The sequence below is a fragment of the Haemorhous mexicanus genome, chromosome 11, assembly GCF_027477595.1.
Source record: "Haemorhous mexicanus isolate bHaeMex1 chromosome 11, bHaeMex1.pri, whole genome shotgun sequence".
NCBI classification, from domain to species: Eukaryota; Metazoa; Chordata; class Aves; order Passeriformes; family Fringillidae; genus Haemorhous; species Haemorhous mexicanus.
This window is the reverse complement of record NC_082351.1, coordinates 22,805,462-22,810,942: the sequence shown is the minus strand read 5'-3', so window position 1 is coordinate 22,810,942 and position 5,481 is coordinate 22,805,462.

Sequence of the window (5,481 nt, the reverse complement as noted above, 5' to 3'; positions counted from 1 at the left end):
ACCCCATGCCAGGGACACTTTCCCCTCTCCCATGTGGCTTGAGGCTCCTCCAGCCTGGCCTGGAGGTGCCCTGAGAGGGAATTTGGGAACCTGTTCCTGTTGGCAGCAAACTACAAATGCAGACAGAGCAGTAATTAAGCCCTAGTTTTGAAATGCTATTGAATTAACTCTGTGCTCTCCCTGCTTGGAGAACAGGCAGGAGTGCTGCTGGTGTTTCATCTGTCCAGGACAGACAGACTCATCTCCAGTTGGAAGAACAGCCAAGCATCTCTTTCTGTAGAATTAGCACTTGTTATTTAAATGGGAAACAGAATGGCTCTTGTTCACAAGGGGCTCTGTGCCTTGTACAGCACTAAGACTATAACCAGCACACTGCAATGCACAATAAGCGTTGGGTATATTTTCATAAAATAAATTCTAGGCTTCTTTAACTGTAACCTGAATAGGAACAATATATGATTATGCCTTTTAAGCATTTCTTAACAAGACTTTTTTGAGCAGGCACTGGAGCAGCAATTGGTGATATAAAGGAGGGCATTAGCACTCAGACCACAGTAACAGCATCATTAAAATGCAGCTTCTGAGGTGCACCACTTTAAATTTGCCTCATTATATGTGCAATTAGGGAACAAACAATAAAATGGCCATAATTTTTCTGCAATTTCTTATCCTAACTGCCTGTTTTAAAGCTTAATTAATGTTAAAGAAAAAAAGGAGGAAGTGGTGGGCTGAGCCCAAGTTTAACAAGCAGAGCCATCCTTTGGAGTGATGGATGAGCAGTGCCTGCACACAGCCCTGAGCTCCTGTTTGCTGTGGCAGGGAAAAATGGGCTCCTGCTTTTAGATCCTGCCTCACTGGAGAAGGAGCAGGCTGCTGGAGTGAGCAGGGAGAGCTCTGCCCCTCCAAGGCAGCATTCCCTCTCCTCCAGGGAAACGGGAGCAGAGCTCTGAGTTAGGCTGCACGTTTGCTTCTGCTCAGATAAGATGTTAATTAAGATAGCAATCAGACCGAGGGGCTGATTGCAATGTGTATACACTGCTGTTGGTGTGTGAGTTTGTCATCCATCATCTTGGGTTCAGCCAGATGAGCTGAGGGCTGGCACTAAGCAAAACCAGCAGGAGGCTGTGGTCTGGAGCCAGGGCTGCTCCAGCAAGGCCAGATGGGGAAAGTGGCTTTCTTTCCATCCAGATCTGCTCATCCTCTTCAATATTCACTTGGAATGCCATTGCAGATGCTCCACTGTAGATATGTTGGTGTTATTGATTGCTGGTAACTGTCATTTGAATGGTTACTGCATTTCTGTTGGTGGAGGAGCATCTGGGAAGAACAGGACAAGGATAACTACCAAGGAGAAATCCATGTGGGAAGTGGGAAGTTACCCAAAAGTGGCTCTGGAAATCGTGTGGAATGATGCTGTGGTTTGGGACAGGAAGCAAATGATACTGGGATAATTGGAACTGCAGAGAGGAATTTAAAGCAGAGCACAAACAATTGCCAAAGGTAAAACCAGGCCACAGGATGGTTAATGCAGCTGATGGGAAAGGCCTGAGGAAGATGGGATAGTTGGAAATACTTGAGGAATGTTCTCTGTGTAATTAAAAAGATGACCCAGGTACGTTCTTTTGAAGTGATGGAGAAACTTGGGTGATTTCTTTGCAGATAGCAAGGTAAATTTATTTTTCCAGCTAGTCATGTTTCCAGGAGATTTTTATCTGGTAATTGTGTTTGTCTGCAGAGTGCAGATTGATGGGGAACTAACTGATCCTGCTTTTCCTGCGGGCTCTGGCAGGGCTGGAAGGTGTGACTGACACACTGATTTTTCAGGTGGTGCCTTCAGGACCCGCCCCTCCCCAAAACAAAGTGAGAGAGATGAAACAGGTGAGCTCACAATCACTATCAAATCCTGCTAGCTGAGTACCAGATCCTCAGAGTATCAAGCAGCTGTGCAGTGGGGATGCTGTGTGAGATTTTCTGTGCTTGGTTCAGTATCCAGACATCTCCAAATCCTCAGGAATGGACGTACCAAGCTCTCTCTGTAACCCTTCCAGTGCAGAAGGAGGACTGTGGAGTGGGAGCCATTAAAATGGCACAGACACAAACACCTCCCTGCCATGGCCAGGGTTTGATAATTTTGTTTCTTTGCTAAAGGGGAAAGAAATCAGCCAGCGGATGTAGGCTCAGGTACTAACTTCAAATTAGCTTAACTTGCTGATGCCTTAGGACTGGGGATTAGTGAATTTAATTATGGCAGCCAGGAAGCACATTAAGATAACATTGGGCCTCAAACTAAACCCCACAAAGCAATGAAATTAAAGTTGGTGGTTTGTGTTCCATCTTTATGATGTCCTTTTCCTCCTGGGCTGTGTCACAGGAGGCCCTCCCTGCCCCACCTGCCCCTTGGTGAGAGCTTTTGGGGGTGTCTTTTTAATGAACAGGTGACCTTTATGAGCTGTTCTCTTGGTCTCTTTGACTGTCACAATGTCCAGGGGCTAAAATCTGGTTTGCCAGTGGTGGTGCAGCTGCCACGGTCATGGTCAGGTCATCTTCTCATTCTGCTCTTGCTGTTAGAGCCCCAGTCAAACTGGAGTTGTTTTGTGAGGGCTTCAGCAAAGGATATTGGACTTTCTGCTGGGGACAGGTTGTTGGTGTGCTGCCAACAGAGTGAGGAAAATCAGATTTCATTCCTGCTTTGCTTCTGCCCTCCTGTTCAGCCAGCTCTGCTGTTCATGACTGGGCTTTGTATTGACTTTATATTTTTGAAGAGTGACTCAAGATTAAACCACTTCAAGCCACTTTTACAGGAAGTTCCAACTCTGAGTCTGTTTGCTGATGAGTTATGCAGTGTTGACCTTCCTCTCTCCAGCACAGGATGATGTTTTTCCTTTCACTTGTCTGTATGGAAGTCACACAGCCCTAAGTCACACTTAGAGATGGTGTAAGTCTCAAAGCTTCTGGTTGAGCTGTGACATCAGAAATCAGAGGCTTTAGTTGGCACTTGGGACTGTCCCAGCTTCTGGGAAATGGGACATTATCTGACATTATCACCTGGACATTATCTGACTTCTGAGCTGTTACAGCACCTCACAGAACTTCAGAGCCAAAGCTGGTTTCCTTTTATCTTCCAATGAGAAATTATTCAAAATCCTCCTTTCCCCACGTTGTTTGCTAAATTGTCTTTTTATTCTCTGCTCAACATCCATCTTTTTTTTTTTTTTAATGTATTTAAAAGAACTTATTCCAATAAACATTTTATTCCCTTTCTGGCTGGTGGCTTTTCAAGGCCCTCATGGAAACTACAAAATATGCAACGTTATTCTCTTGGTATGCAAATTTATTCTGGTTTTGCTGTGTATTTCAGGGTAACTCACTTGATTTTTGTTTCATTTTGTTCCAGATAATTAAAACTGTGGAATAGTTTAGGTGGATGGGAGAAAAACACTTGGGTCATTCAAAAAACTAATTAGTCAGCCTGGCAGGGAGTGCAGGAGAGTAAAGGGATCCTCCCCTGCTGGGCCAAATGGCTTTGATGCTTCTAGAAGCACTCCTGGTCCTCCCTGTGTGTTAGACAGTGCAGTTCCAGACTGAGCTTTCTGTGTTTCAGCCTTGGTTTGGGATGCTCCTGCATCTGGGACAGAGTGATTTCAAATTAAAACATTTTACTTTCTAATTAACAAGTATGATAACAATTAAAACATAGAAATTAACATTCAAACCCATCATTTCCTGTGTTTTACAGCCTGTGTTTTACCCTTTGAGTGCTGGCTGCCAAAGCAGGTTTGGTGCTCAGGCCCTTACCTGGTCCTTCCACCTCCTGCTGGCCCATTTGTGTCAGGAGCTTTTTGTGTCTTGGGATGTTTGTCAGTGTTTGGCTGAGGGGATCTCACTTTGAGCACTGCAGACATTCCCTTGCACTGGGAATGCTGGTGGCTCTTTTGGGATTTGATTTTTAGCTGTATCCCTTGGAATTGTGCTGGTTAAAAGCCTGGGAAATGAGTCCCAGAATCCCAGAGTGGTTTGGCTTGGAAGGGATCTTAAAGACAGTTTTGTTCCAACTCCCTGCCACAGGCAGGGACACATTCCACTAGTCCAGGCTGCTAAAGTCTGTTTCCCTGCTGCTGTGGGAACTTAGAGATCATCCTGTTCATCAGAAATCCTTCAAAACTGCTTCCTTAAATCAGAATTCCAATGTTGTATGTGTCCTGTAGGATGGCCTGTTCTATCTTCCACTTTCCTTTTCCCTCTGTTAGTTCTGTGCTCTCAGGCAGAGGAAGCTGTTGCTGTTTTTGCCTCATTTGTGAAGGTTAAGGTTGGCTTTGAGCAGTCTTGTCCCAGCTGTGTTTATCCCTTCCGTGCTTCCCTCCTTTGGAGGGCTGGATCAGGTGGGAGCTCCCTGCCAGGTGTCACTCCCTGCCAGGTGTCACTCCCTGCCAGGTGTCACTCCCTGGGCTGCTCCACGCAGCAGTGGGTGCCTGAGTGTCACATTCACATCCTCTGGAAAAATCCCTTTGCCCAGGATGCTTCTCCTGGGAAGCTGAGAAGCCTCAGAGAAAAGGAAAAACAATTCTGATCTCATTTGCTTCTCCTGTGTTGTGCTCCTGTGGAATGTGGTTGGAGATTTACCCACAGGTGATTGTTCCATTGGTTTCATGTGAATTATTTTGACTCTTTGGCCAATCAGGGTCAGGCTGTGCTGGATTCTGGAGAGAGTCAGGAGTTTTCATTATTATCTTTTTAGCCTTCTGCAAGTATCCTTTCTGTATTCTTTAGTGTAGTTTAGTACAAAATTCTTTAATATAATATAGCATCATAAAATAATAAATTAACCTTCAAGAGCATGGAGTCAGATCCATCATTCCTGCCTTTGTCTGGGCACCCCACAAATACAAACCTGAGCAGCCCAGAGCCAGGCAGGCCCCTCCAGCTGTGCCCTCAAACACCCCTTCCCAGGATGGCCACTGGTTGTCCTGGTTTTTTAAAGTTTTTCTAAACTTTTTAATGTTTGCCTTCTTGTAATGAACTTTATCACACTCTATGTAAATAACTTGTTTGGCATTCCTTTATAGAAGAAGAGAAATTTGATGGAGTGTTAGATTGTCCAGTGTCCACTGTCATCCTCCAATCCACTGTCACTTTTAAAAATCTGTAAGGGTTAGAGTCAGAAATTACCCACTCTCTTTTTACCTGAAGAAGTCCTCAGTCCACGTTGTTTTATTTCATGGCCTAGAGCACCAGCCCCTCCCAGGAGGCAGGTGGGAGGTGCTGTCACCTGCAGGGACAGCCAGGACCCTGCTTGTCCTGGGTCCCTCCTCCTGCCAGGCCATCCCCAGCCCCTGTGCCTCTGCTGTCCCTCCCTGGCTGCCAGGCTCCTGCTCACACATCCCTCTGCCCTTCTGCTCCAGTTTGGGCTGCTTGTTTATTGATCTGCTTTTGGCACTTGGGAAAATGCCAGGTTTTGGTATGAGCTGCTGGCCTCCTTTTATT